This window comes from Sorex fumeus, unplaced genomic scaffold, assembly GCF_029834395.1.
Source record: "Sorex fumeus unplaced genomic scaffold, SorFum_2.1 ptg000094l, whole genome shotgun sequence".
NCBI lineage: Eukaryota > Metazoa > Chordata > Mammalia > Eulipotyphla > Soricidae > Sorex > Sorex fumeus.
The window spans coordinates 21,442,684-21,455,724 of record NW_026606151.1 but is presented as its reverse complement, the minus strand read 5'-3'; the positions used below and the strand labels follow the sequence as shown (position 1 = coordinate 21,455,724).

The 13,041-nt window shown below is 45.6% G+C and overlaps 1 pseudogene; it reads right to left on the bottom strand.

The window, feature by feature from the left end:
* Positions 1-413: 413 nt before the first annotated feature.
* Positions 414-1,138, bottom strand: LOC130040162 (RING finger and CHY zinc finger domain-containing protein 1-like; annotated as a pseudogene).
* Positions 1,139-13,041: the final 11,903 nt, after the last annotated feature.

Below are 13,041 nucleotides of genomic sequence, written 5' to 3'. Positions count from 1 at the left end.
GAAAGAGCTATGCTTGGAATATCACGTTTCACTCAAATGAGAGAAAGAATCCGGAGTTTCAACATCCGTCGATGATCAAGAATCAGGGACGCTGTCTCATTTGCCAAGGTGTCAAAAATCAGATGGGCTGGTCACGTAATGAGATTTAAAGACGAACTCTGGACTAGAGCTGTTACTGAATGGATTCCACGGGATGTCAAAAGACCGCGTGGCCAACCACCTACCAGATGGTCAGACTTCTTCATCAAGATCATGAACGATCGGTTTGAGACTCTTTATGTTCCTCGAGTGAACAGACACCATTGGGCTACACTAGCACACGACAGGGTCAAATGGAGACGTTACTGGCGCCTGCTCGAGGAAATCGACTATTAACGGGAAGTCAAGTGATCAAGTGATCAAGTATAGGTTGGTCATTGCTGGTCTGGTGAAATTCTATATCCTCCAGTTTGAGCAGACTGAATTGTTGATCTTTCATTGCAATCATTGCAGAGAATGTCCACAGTCACGTTCTGATATTCTGAAGGCATGGGAGTCTGTGCTACCTCATCATCCAGCTGTTGCCAGTACCTAGACATATCTAAAGCAGAATGCATACATAATGGACATCTGTAGCCTTCTTTCAACATTTCTTCATAACATGTTCTATGTAAAAGATGCCCACATGGTAAGACATGAGCAACAATACGGGATATATGAATGTCCTCCAAACATATTGGGCAATTCTGTCAGGAGACATTTTCAATACACTTGTGTTTCTCTTGAAGATTTATAGCTAGGCATAAGTTACACTTCAAACAGTCGACAAAATCTTCCTTTGGACCAATCCTGCAAATTCCACATTTTTCACAATGATACTGCTTCTTGTCTTTGTCAAAGAGGTGGCATATACTACAGTAATATTCTCCAAATGACGTGCTGCATTCTTCACAAGTCTGTTGGGCATGTTGAATTTTTTCACAGTTCATGAACTGCACTTCCTTTACTTTAAAGTGATCTACCTGGTGATCCTCTTGACTATCATGACACCACCGGCAAGTATAAAGTTTTTCACAGCAAGGTGCCTTCAGGATACATCCTCTCTCATAGTGCTCGCAGCCCCGCCGCCCGCACCATCTGCCAGAACCGAGGCCGCCATGTCCAGCACCGGCCCACCGGCTCCTTGGACCGGGGCCCGTGAGGAAGGAAAGCCACGCCCAGAGGAGCAGCGCAGCTTGATTCTGTATTGTTTACAACTGTATATCCACATGAAAAAAGTTAATCGCAGAGCTCACTCTTTATTAAAATTAAGTCAAAATGGATCTAAGATTTAAAAGTACATGTCATTATTTGATTCTGTCTATTCTCTTTTGTTTATATATCACAGATAAATACCTAACAGAATTCTACTCAACTCTAAGAGTAAACGAAGTCTTGCAGGTTTTTGCAACTTGGAAGGACCCGGGGAGCACCGTGTTAAGTGACATAAGTCAGAGGGAGGACAGTACGGTATAATTTCACTCATCTGTAGATTAAAATGTTGACAATTTCACTCATCTGTAGATTAAAATGTTGATAATTCTGCCCCATTGGGAATGCCATGCATCTTAGTTGCAAGTACTTTGTGAAAATGAAATCAGCACAAGAAAAGAAACAAATATTGGTCACTGGATGTTAAAGTTCTGTTTCAAAGTGAATATGAATAGCCATTATTTTTTTCTTTTTTAATGTGGGAGTACTGCTATTTATTCAGCCTCTGATTAGCTGATTGAATTGTGAATGAACTCAACCTTACTTTTTTTTTTCATTTTTTATAATTTTATTAGGCACCGTGAGAGCTGTTACAAAGCTTTTGGGTCTAAGTCTCGGTCATACAATGAAACACCCGTACTTCACCAGTGCCCATTCTCCACCACTAAAACCCCCAGTATACCCCCATCCCACACTCTCCCCCTACCTGTGGGGCAGATGATTTCCACATTACTCTCTCTCTAATCACATTCAATATTTCGACACCAGACCCACCATTATTATTTGAGATTTTACCCCAACACTTAGATCTGCTGAAAAGGCAACAGTAGACAATTTGTGTTCTATTGCTGGTTACGAATAACATATGATGTCGCGTGGCTGCAGTAGGGCCATGTGATTTTGAAATTCCGAAAGTTTAACACTTAAATCTGGAGTGATTTCTACCAAAAGCCACTGGGTTTCGAGATTTGCTCCTGAGTCTCTGGGATCATGGCCGTTGAACAGTTTGTTCAGGAGCCAGAGAGGCCGTTCGTGGGCAGTGATTTGGGGTCTTGTTGGGAGGGGAGACCAGGACCAGCTCCACCCTCATCCTGTGAGGCCCAAAAAGTTTTGTGACTGTGGGCCCAGGCCTGACTGTCCAATGACCTCTGGAGGATGATGGCCACCGAGCAGCCAAGGGACAGCAGGCAGAGGGACAACACCCTTTCCCCCTTGGGGTGGCCCGTCGACAGTAACCTACTGCGTGGTCTGGACACATTTCTGCCAAAAGCCACTGGGTTTTGAGATTTGTTTCTGAGTCTCTGGGATCATGGTCATTAAGCAGCTTGATCAGGAGCCAGAGAGGCCATTTGTGGGCGATGACTTGGAGTCTCGTTTGAGTGGGGAGGACAGGCCCGGCTCCATCCCCATCCCATGAGGTCCAAAATATCTCATCACTGAGGGCCCAAGCCTGACTGTCCAATGGCCTCTGGAGGATGACGGCCACCACGCTGCCAGGGGAAAGCAGGCGGAGGGACAACACCCTTTCCCCCCTGGGGTGGAATTGCCAATAATTTTTTCTGGACTTGTCTGCATTTATTTGGGCTCAAGAGATAGCGCAGAGGGCTGGAGCACTGTTGCTTGCAGGAGGGAGCCTGGCTTCAAAACCTGGCACCGTCTGGTACCCTGAGCACCACAGCCCGTGAGCCTGGAGCACAGAGCTATGGGTGGCCCTCGAGTACCTTTAGTCAGGCCTGAAATACCCCCCACCCTACAGAGGTTCAAGCTTGGCTTTAGACTCTGAGATGTCATCCCATGGGCAATGAGTAGGGGACCACATGTGGTTTCCCCGTGGATCCCCCAAGGAGCTGGTAGTCAAGTGACAGGCAGGGACTGGACGTGCCTGTGCCCCTGGCTGTGTTCTGACCCGGGAACCCGGCCCGAGGTCTCAGTGCTGGGCAGCGGGCTGGTTCCTGGCACCAGGTCTTGACCTTGCTCTTGCTGGCCCTCTGCAGACACAAGGAGAAGGTGGATGAGAACCTGCTTGGTGACAGCCCCTCTCCCCCTTCTCTCTGTGTAGCTAATAAATTTTTTTTTCTTTCTTTTTTTTGGGTCACACCCAGAGATGCTCAGCAGTGACTTCTGGCTCTGCACTCAGGAATTACTCCTGGTGGTGCTTGGGGGACTGTATGGGATGTCGGGAATTGAACCCTGGTAGGCTGCGTGCAAGGCAAATGCCCTCCCTGCTGTACTATCGCTCCGACCCCAATTAAATTTAAGAATACTTTCTAAATTGTTATAGTAATTTTTGGCCTTTCTAGGGCAATAGTTAAGCAGTGTGATAGTTTCATGTCATAAGTGTTCAGATATTAATAGCATACTAAAATGTCAGGATAACATTTAAAATAATAACATACTAGATGAACCAGAAAGGAAAAGTAAAAATTTTACATATAAAACACTGCTGGTGGGTGATTTTCAATGAAATTTATTCCGATATGGGACTATAATTTAGGCCATAAGTTGTCATTTTAAATGTATGTGGAGATAATTTTTGTACAATCTTTGACTTTTTGTGAGAACTATGAGGTAACTCTGGTCAATGCCCTCTCTGTCTGTGTCTTCTTATTTTTACAGATCTTACTTCACGTTTCTTCTTGTTTTCATTTCTTTAAAACAGCTGTCATGTCCTGGTATAGTAAATTCTATTAAACTCGACCTGAACTAGGTCCTTCATGCCTATGATTCCTAAAAACCCATTTTCATTATTTATTTTTTCTCATGTTAAATATCAGTAATAACGTATCTCGTGATAATGTGAAATAAGCATATATAAGATGAGAATTTAAAAAATTCAGTCATTGTGAAATCATAAAATTATTTATGATTGGGTTTCAGGCATATGGTATTTCAACACCAGTCCCTTAATCAGTGTTCACTTTGTTAGGGTCCGGTGTCTGAAAGACCACACAAAGCAATGAACTCTGCAGTGTAAGATTTAATTTGGCACCAGTCGAACAAGCACCAAGTTTAGAGAGCTGACCGGTCAGGGCCATCCCGTCCAGTAGGAGAGTGACCCCTCCCCTTGTTTCTAGAGTCCTTTTATTTTTTTTATTTTATTTTTTTATTAGTGAAACACCATGAGGTACAGTTATAGACTTATGAATTTTTGTGCTTAGGTTTCAGTTATACAATGATCAAGTACCCATCCCTCCGCCAGTGCCCATCCTCCCCCCCACGGGTCCCAGCATCCCTCCCACCCTCTATTCCCCCCCCCCCCCCCCGTCCCACCCTGCCTCTGTGGCAGGGCATTCCCCCTTGTTCTCTAGAGTCCTTTTATACTCTGAAATCGCAAGGGACTTCCTTCACCATCTTCTGCCACTCTCCGGTGACCTTTTCCTTGGTTTGTTTGGTGGTTATCTCCACTGACTTCGTGCAGGGGGTAATTCTGCTTTTTCGGCTGATACCCATCAATGGGTTGGCGTAGTTTTGCCTTTTTGGCTGATCCCCCGAAATGGGTGTTATCTGGTTCAACTGACAGTTACTGGCAAAAGCTGTGCTTTTCCAAAATGGCTCTCTGCTGAGACTAAGCAAGGCTAAGTATTGCAGGATCACAAGTTCTCTCTGCCAATGACACCCCTTTCACCCAGTTGCCTCCCGCTCTCCAGATGTCTCTCCAAAAGTTGCTTTTTGGTATATTTTTGCCCGTGATTTTAGTTTTAGCAGTTTGACTCTGATGTGTCTGGTATGGGGTCTGAGGGTTGGGATATTGCTTGGAATTCTACTAGCTTAATGAATCTATAAGGTTATGTATTTTGGGAAAGTACATTGGGAAAATTTAAGTGTCTATGGATCTTCTGGTAGTGAATCCGCAATAGAGCTCACGGAGGATCTTGATGTATTGGGCTTGAATGCCCTGATTGGCTAGGGCTTCAATGACGACATCCGTCTCAACAGAATCAAAGGCCTTCTTTAAATCAATAAATGTTAAACAGAGTGGCATCTTGAACTCCCGAGAAACCTCAATGAGCTTGGTTATTGTGTGGATATGGTCAATGGTGCTGAATCCTTTGCGGAACACAGCTTGCTCGCATGGTTGTCCTTCATCTAGTGTTCTACCAATCCTATTTAGGATGACTCGAGTGAACAACTTGTAGATGACAGACAATAGGCAGATCGGGTGGCGATAGTTGCCAATGTCATGGATGTCTCCCTTCTTGAACAGTAGTACGGTCCTGCTGGTTTTCCATTGGAATGGAACCTTGCATTCAGATAGGTAGCATGTGAAGAGCCGACCAAGTGTATTTATGAGTACTGACGGTAGGTTCTTCAGGTGTTCAGGTCTGACCTTGTCTGGGCCGCGTGCTGTTCATTTCTTCATCGACGAAATGGCGTGTCGGATTTCGGAAGGGAGAATGTTGGGAACGACATATCCATCCTGTGTAATTTGGTATGTCGGCAAGTGGACATGGCTATCGAAGAGATTTGAGTAGACGTCATGGATAATCTTCTCCATTGCCGTTCTGGAGGATGTGATGGATCCATCAGGATGTCGGAGGGCAGTCATCTTGGTCTTGCTGTTGGCAAAGGACAGGCGGGCGTTACGAATACTTTTCCCGGCTTCTGCCACATCTACCAGCACTTCTGCTCTTCTCTCTTTGAGGTCTTCCTTGATCGCATCTCTGCACTGCTTTGCGAGCTCTGACGTTCACTTGCGTTTGCATGAGGCATGCGCCAAACCACGCTGGCGAATAAGCTCAAGAGTTTTCGAAGATAGGCGACTTTTTGTGGCTATCTCTCTCTTGGCGTTCCTTGCACAATCATGGAGGTGCTGAACCAGTCGGTCGTATTCCTCGTCAATGTTGTCAACAATGGCATCTTCCCATGTTGCCGCAATAGTGCCAAAGAGCTCCTAGTTGGTGGTCATTCTCGGAGTTCACTTTTTAAACTTTGCAGCCCTTTCTCCCTGCTCTGTGAAGTAGAATTTTTAACGAAGGAGATGGTGGTCTGATCCCGTTTGAAATTTTGGGACAACAGCGACATCAGTCAGGCAAAACCGTCGATTGAATATGATGTGGTCTATTTCTTTGTGGAATCGTTCACCGGGAGACTCCCATGTCCAATGTTTAGGTTCTGCCTTCTGGAATCTTGAGTTACCATGGATGGTCTTGGTCAACATGATGAACTCAGACAGTCTCTCACCCTGTTTGTTCCATTCTAGGCCATGGGTCCCGATGTGAAGTTCTTCAGCTGATCTTCTCGGTCCTATCTTGGCATTAAAATCACCCACGATGATCTTGTAGAAGGTGTGGTCTTCTTTATAGAACTTCTCCAGCTCCATGTAGAACTTCTCAATTTCTCTTTCATCATAATGAGATGTTGGTGCGTAGACAACGAAGATAGAAACTGCCGGCAGTGAGCCACATCTATTCAAATGTAAACATCTGATTCGGGTTGTTAGGCATTCGAATGAATCAATGCTCATGGCCAAGTTTGTGTTGACAAAGACACCGACGCCTCCGACACCTCTTTTATCGCATGTTCCGAGGAACTATTCTCCAGTGTCAAAAACAGCATGGTGAGATTCGTGCCTTCTTGTCTCGGTCTCAATCTCACCATTCTACAAAGAAGTAATCATTGATGTCAAGAGATGGGTTCGGCAGGGTGATACCATTTCACAGAAAGTCTTCAGTGCCACCCTCGAGAACATCATGCGACGACTGGAATGGGAAGTAATGGGGGTGAAGATAGATGGTCGGCAAGTACACCATCTCCACTTTGCTGATGACATTGTTTTAATAACACCAAACATCAGCCAAGCGGCACAAATGCTGGCTGACTTTGGCCGTGAGTGTGGAAAGGTAGGACTACAGCTGAATCTTACGAAGACAATGTTTATGAGAAACAGCCTTGTTCCTGATGCCCCATTCACTCTCAACGGAAGGAGCATCTCTGAATGCAACAGCTATGTGTACCTAGGTTGAGAAGTCAACATGATAAATGATCTGGCACCCGAGCTGCGCAGGAGGAAGAGAGCGGCTTGTAACGCCTTCAAGAACGTCAAAGAAATAGCTAAGAGGACGAAGAACCTCCGGCTCTGGGCACATCTCTTTGATTCCACTGTTCTTCCTGCATTAACATATGCCTCAGAGACCTGGGCCCTACGCAAACAGGATGAGAACGCTATTCAGGTCTCCCAAAGAAGAATTGAAAGAGCTATGCTTGGAATATCACGTTTCACTCAAATGAGAGAAAGAATCCGGAGTTCTGACCTCCGTCGATGATCAAGAATCAGGGACGCTGTCTCATTTGCCAAGGTGTCAAAAATCAGATGCGCTGGTCACGTAATGAGATTTAAAGACGACCTCTGGACTAGAGCTTTTACCGACTGAATTCCACGGGATGTCAAAAGACCGCGTGGCCACCCACCTACCAGATGGTCAGACTTCTTCGATAAGATCATGAATGATCCGTTTGAGGCTCTTCATGTTCCCAGAGCGAACAGATGCCATTGGGCTACACTAGCACGCAACAGGGACAAATGGAGACGTTTCTGGTGCCCGCTCGAGCAAATCGACGACTAACAGGAAGTTAAGTGATTAAGTGATTAAGTGATGGATGTTCTGAAATTTCGGGAAATTTTAAGCCATTTCTTTGAACAATTTTTCAATCTTCCTCTCTTTTACTTTCTGGGATTCTTATTCCATAATGTTAGCTCTTTTGTTATAGTTCCATACACCCCTGAAATTGTTTATTTTCTCCTAGAATATTTAAAGAATTTATTTATCCCCATTTTAATTCAATTAATTAATTATTTTTTAAAATTTATTTTTTGGTATCAGAACCTCACCCGGCAGTGCTCAAGAACTGTGCTCCAGTTCTGTGCTCAAGAATCACTCCCGGTGGGGCTCAAAGGAGCGTATGTAGTGCTGAGGAGCAAACCTGGGTTGGCTGTGTGCAAGGCGAGCACCCTACGTGCTGTATTCTCTTTCTGCCCCTCCCCCTTTTGTATTGATGTAGTGTGATTTATAATACTATCAATGATAGTTTTTTATTTTTTTATTTTATTTTTTATGTAGGAGTACTGCTATTTATTCAGCCACTGATTAGCTGATTGAATTGTGCATGAACTCCACCTTACTTTTTTTTTCATTTTTTTATTTATTCAATCTCCTGTCCCCGCGTCTGGCTGTCCTCACTGGGGCCCCTTGGAGGGGGGACGGTTGAGTTTCTCTTCACCCCCCCACCCCAAGCAGAGCCCTAGCAGCTGAGGACCTCCGGAGCCAGCCACGGCCATGTGGGACCACTCTCCACACGTCCAGACGGGCCTCATGCATGAAAGAACTGGCAGAGGAACCCAGGCATGCGGGTCCCAAGGCTGAGGTCTCCAAGCCTACTCAGATTGGGACTGGGTCTTCTCCACCCAGACCCCCACCCCCCCATCTTCCAGTAGGTAGGTGTCACACCCACCAGCTGCCGCCAGCGCCAGGTTGGTCCCATCAAGGGCCAAGAGGCAGAGAGTATAAAACCCAGCTCCGGGAGGAGAACAGTGCAGAGTCTCCTGCCCCCTTGCCTGGCTGTCCTCCCTGGGGCCCCTTGGAGAGGAGAGGGTTGAGTTTCTCTCCCCCCTCTCCCGCCCCAAGCAGAGCCCCAGCAGCTGTGGACCTCTGGAGCCAGCCACGGCCATGCTAGGACCACTCTCCACACATCCGGACGGGCCTCATGCATGAAAGAACTGGCAGAGGAACCCAGGCATGCGGGTCCCAAGGCTGAGGTCTCCAAGCCTACTCGGATTGGGACTGGGCCTTCTCCACCCAGACCCCCACCCCCCAACTTTCAGTAGGTAGGCGTCATACCCACCAGCTGCTGCCAGTGCCAGGTTGGTCCCATCAAGGGCCAAGACGCAGAGACTATAAAACCCAGCTCCCGGAAGTGTGCATGGTCGAATCCACTGCCGTGCGACATCTTATTTTTTCCTTTGGAGAACCTGGCAGGCTACCAAAAGTACCCTACCCACACGGCAGAGTCTGGCAAACTTCCCGTGTGTACTCAATATGCCAAATACCAGTAACAATGATGGGTCTCATTCTCCTAATCCTGAAAGAGTATTGAAATGAGTCTTTTAAAATCTCAGGGCTAGGAAGAAGGAGACGTTACTGGTGCCTATTTGAGGAAATCGACGAACAATAGGATGATCGTGATCGTGATTTATTGAATCACCGCGAGAGCTGTTACAAAGTTTTTGGGTCTAAGTCTCAGTCATACAATGAAACACCTGTACCTTCATCAGTGCCCATTCTCCACCACCAAAAACCCCAGTATACCCCCATCCCACCCCCCCACCTGTGGGGTAGATGATTTCCACATTACTCTCTCTCTACTTTGATCACATTCAATATTTCGACACCAGACGCGCCATTATTATTTGAGATTTTACCCCAACACTCAGATCTGCTGAAAAGGCAACAGTAGACAATTTGTGTTCTATTGTTGGTTATCCTTCTCAATGCTGCCATATTGGTGAAGCCTTCAGGGTCAGGGGAATGATACCCATTGAGAAGGATGAGGAAGGAGAGGCCAATAAAATCTCAAGGCCGATCTAGGCTGCCACAATGAAGGAATACAAAAATGATTGTTTATACTTTCAATGCACGTACGCTAGCATCAGATGCATCCATCGAGGACTTGATGGTACAAGCATGAAAGATCAAGTACATCAATGGTCTAACTGAGACAAGAAGGCACCAATCTCATCATGCCGTTTTCGATACTGGAGAAGAATTGTTCCTTGGAACATGCGATAAAAGAGGTGTCGGAGGCGTCGGTGTCTTTGTCAACACAAACTTGGCCATGAGCATTTGATTCATTCGAATGCCTAACAATCCGAATCAGACGTTTACATTTGAATAGATGTGGCTCACTGCTGGCAGTTTCTATCTTCGTTGTCTACCCAGCAACATCTAATTATGATGAAGGAGAAATTGGGAAGTTTTACATGGAGCTGGAGAAGTTCTATAAAGAAGATCGCACCTTCTACAAGATCATTGTGGGTGATTTTAATGCCAAGATAGGACCGAGATCAGCTGAAGAACTTCACATCGGGACCCATGGCCTAGAATGGAACAAACAGGGTGAGAGACTGTCTGAGTTCATCATGTCAACCAAGACCATCCATGGTAACTCAAGATTCCAGAAGGCCGAATCTAAACGTTGGACATGGGAGTCTCCCAGTGGACAATTCCACAAGGAAATAGACCACATCATAGTCAATCAATAGTTTTGCCTGACCGATGTCGCTGTTGTCCCAAAATTCCAAACGGGATCGAACCACCATCTCCTTCGTGAAAAATTCTACTTCACAGAGCGGGGAGAAAGGGCTGCAAAGTTTAAAAAGAGAACTCCCAGAACGACCACCAATTGGGAGCTCTTTGGCACTATTGCGGCAACATGGCAAGATGCCATTGTTGACAACTTTGATGAGGAATACGACCGACTGGTTCAGCACCTCCATGATTGTGTGAGGAGCGCCAAGAGAGAGATAGCCACAAAAAAAGCCTGTCTTCGAAAACTCTTGAGCTTATTCGCCAACGTGGTTTAGCGCATGCCTCATGCAACCGCAAGTAAACATCAGAGCTCGCAAAGCAGTGCAGAGATGCAATCAAGGAAGACCTCAAAGAGAGAAGAGCAGAAGTGCTGGTAGATGCGGCAGCAGTTGGGAAAAGTATTCATAACGCACGCCTGTCCTTCGCCAACTACAAGACCAAGATGACTGCCCTCTGGCGTCCTGATGGATCTATCACCTCATCCAGAAGGGCAATGGAGAAGATTATCCTTGACTTGTACTCAAATCTCTTTGATAGCCATGTCCACTTGCCGACATACCAAATTCCACAGGATGGATATGTCGTTCCCAATGTTCTCCCTTTCAAAATCTGACACGCCATTTTGTCAGTGAAAAAATGAACAGAACTCGGCCCAGACAAGGTCAGACCTGAACACCTGAAGAACCTGCCATCAGCACTCATCAATACGCTGGCTCGGCTCTTCACATGCTACCTGTCTGAATGCAAGGTTCTGTCCCAATGGAAAACCAACAGTACTGTACTACCGTACAAGAAGGGAGACATCCATGACATTGCAACTATCTCCTGATCTGCCTATTGTCTGTCATCTACAAGTTGTTCACTCGAGTCATCCTAAATAGGATTGGTAGAACACTGGATGAAGGACAACCATGCGAGCAAGCCGGGTTCTGCAAAGGATTCAGCACCATCGACCATATCGACCATATCCACACAATAACCAAGCTCATTGTGGTTTCTCAGGAGTTCAAGATCCCGCTCTCCCTATTGTTCATTGATTTAAAGAAGGTCTTTGATTCTGTTGAGATGGAAGTGGTCATTGAAGCCCTAGCAATCAGGGCATTCAAGCTTAATACATCAAGATCCTCCATGAACTGTATTACGGATTCACTACCAGGATCTCACCATTCTACAAAGAAGTAATCATTGCTGTCAAGAGAGGGGTTCGGTAGGGTGATACCAATTCACCGAAACTCTTCAGTACCACCCTCGAGAGCATCATGAGACGACTGGAATGGGAAGAAATGGGAGTGAAGGTAAATGGTTGGCAACTACACCACCTTAGCTTTGCTGATGACATTGTTTTAATAGCACCAAACATTAGCCAAGCGGCGCAAACACTGGCCGTCTTCGACCGTGAGTGTGGAAAGGTGGGACTACAGAGAAACCTTTTTTTTTTTTTAATTAGTGAAGCACCATGAGGTACAGTTGTAGATTTACAAATCTTTGTGCTTGGGTTTCGGTCATACAATGATCAAATACCCATCCCTCCACCAGTGCCCATTTTCTACCACCATGGATAATATCCCCCCCACCCCCCCTCCCACACTGCCTCTGTGGCAGGGCATTCCCTTTTGTTCTCTCTCTCCTTTTGGGTGTTGTGGTCTGCAAAATAGGCATTGAGTGGCAAACATGTTCAGTCCATAGTCTACTTTCAACATGCATCTCCCCTCCTGGGAGGATCCTCCAAACACCCTTTATTTGGTGCTCCTTTCTCTATCTGAACTGCCCTTTCCTTGAGAATACCCGGCTAGCCTCAAAGCTATGGAGTAGTCCTTCTGATGTTGATCTCAGCTATTCCAGGGTATTAATCTCATATTTTGTTACTTTATATCCCCGAGATGAATGCCATCTTTCTATGTCTATCCCTCTCTTTCTGACTCATTTCGCTTAGCATGATAGTTTCCATATTGTACCAATTGTATGTAAATTTCATGACTTTATCTTTTCTAAGAGCTACAGTGAAGGAGTGTCCCTTTCTTGCCACATCTGAGCCAGCATCGGTTGCTTTTGTTCTTTGGAATGTGGGCCAGTCTCTGAGGTGTGAGATGGTATCTCATTGTGGTTTTGATCTGCATCTCCCTGATGATTAATGATGTAGAGCATTTTCTCATGTGCTTTTTTGCCATTCAGATTTCTTCTTTGAGAAAATTTCTGTTCATTTCATTGCCCCATTTTTGGATGGGGTTGGATGTTTTCTTCTTGTGGAGTTCAACCAGTATTTTGTATATCCTTGATATCAACCCCTTGTCAGATGTGTATTCGGTGAATATCCTTTCCCATTCTGTAGACTGTCTTTGTATTTTGGTCACTGTTTCTTTGGAGGTGCAGAAGCTTCTTAGTTTAAGATAGTCCCATTTATCTGTCTCTGTTTTCACTTGCTCGGCCAGTGGCATGGCATCTTTGATAATACCATTAGCCTCAATGTCATGGAGGGTTTTGCCCACTTTGTCTTCAATGTACCTTATGG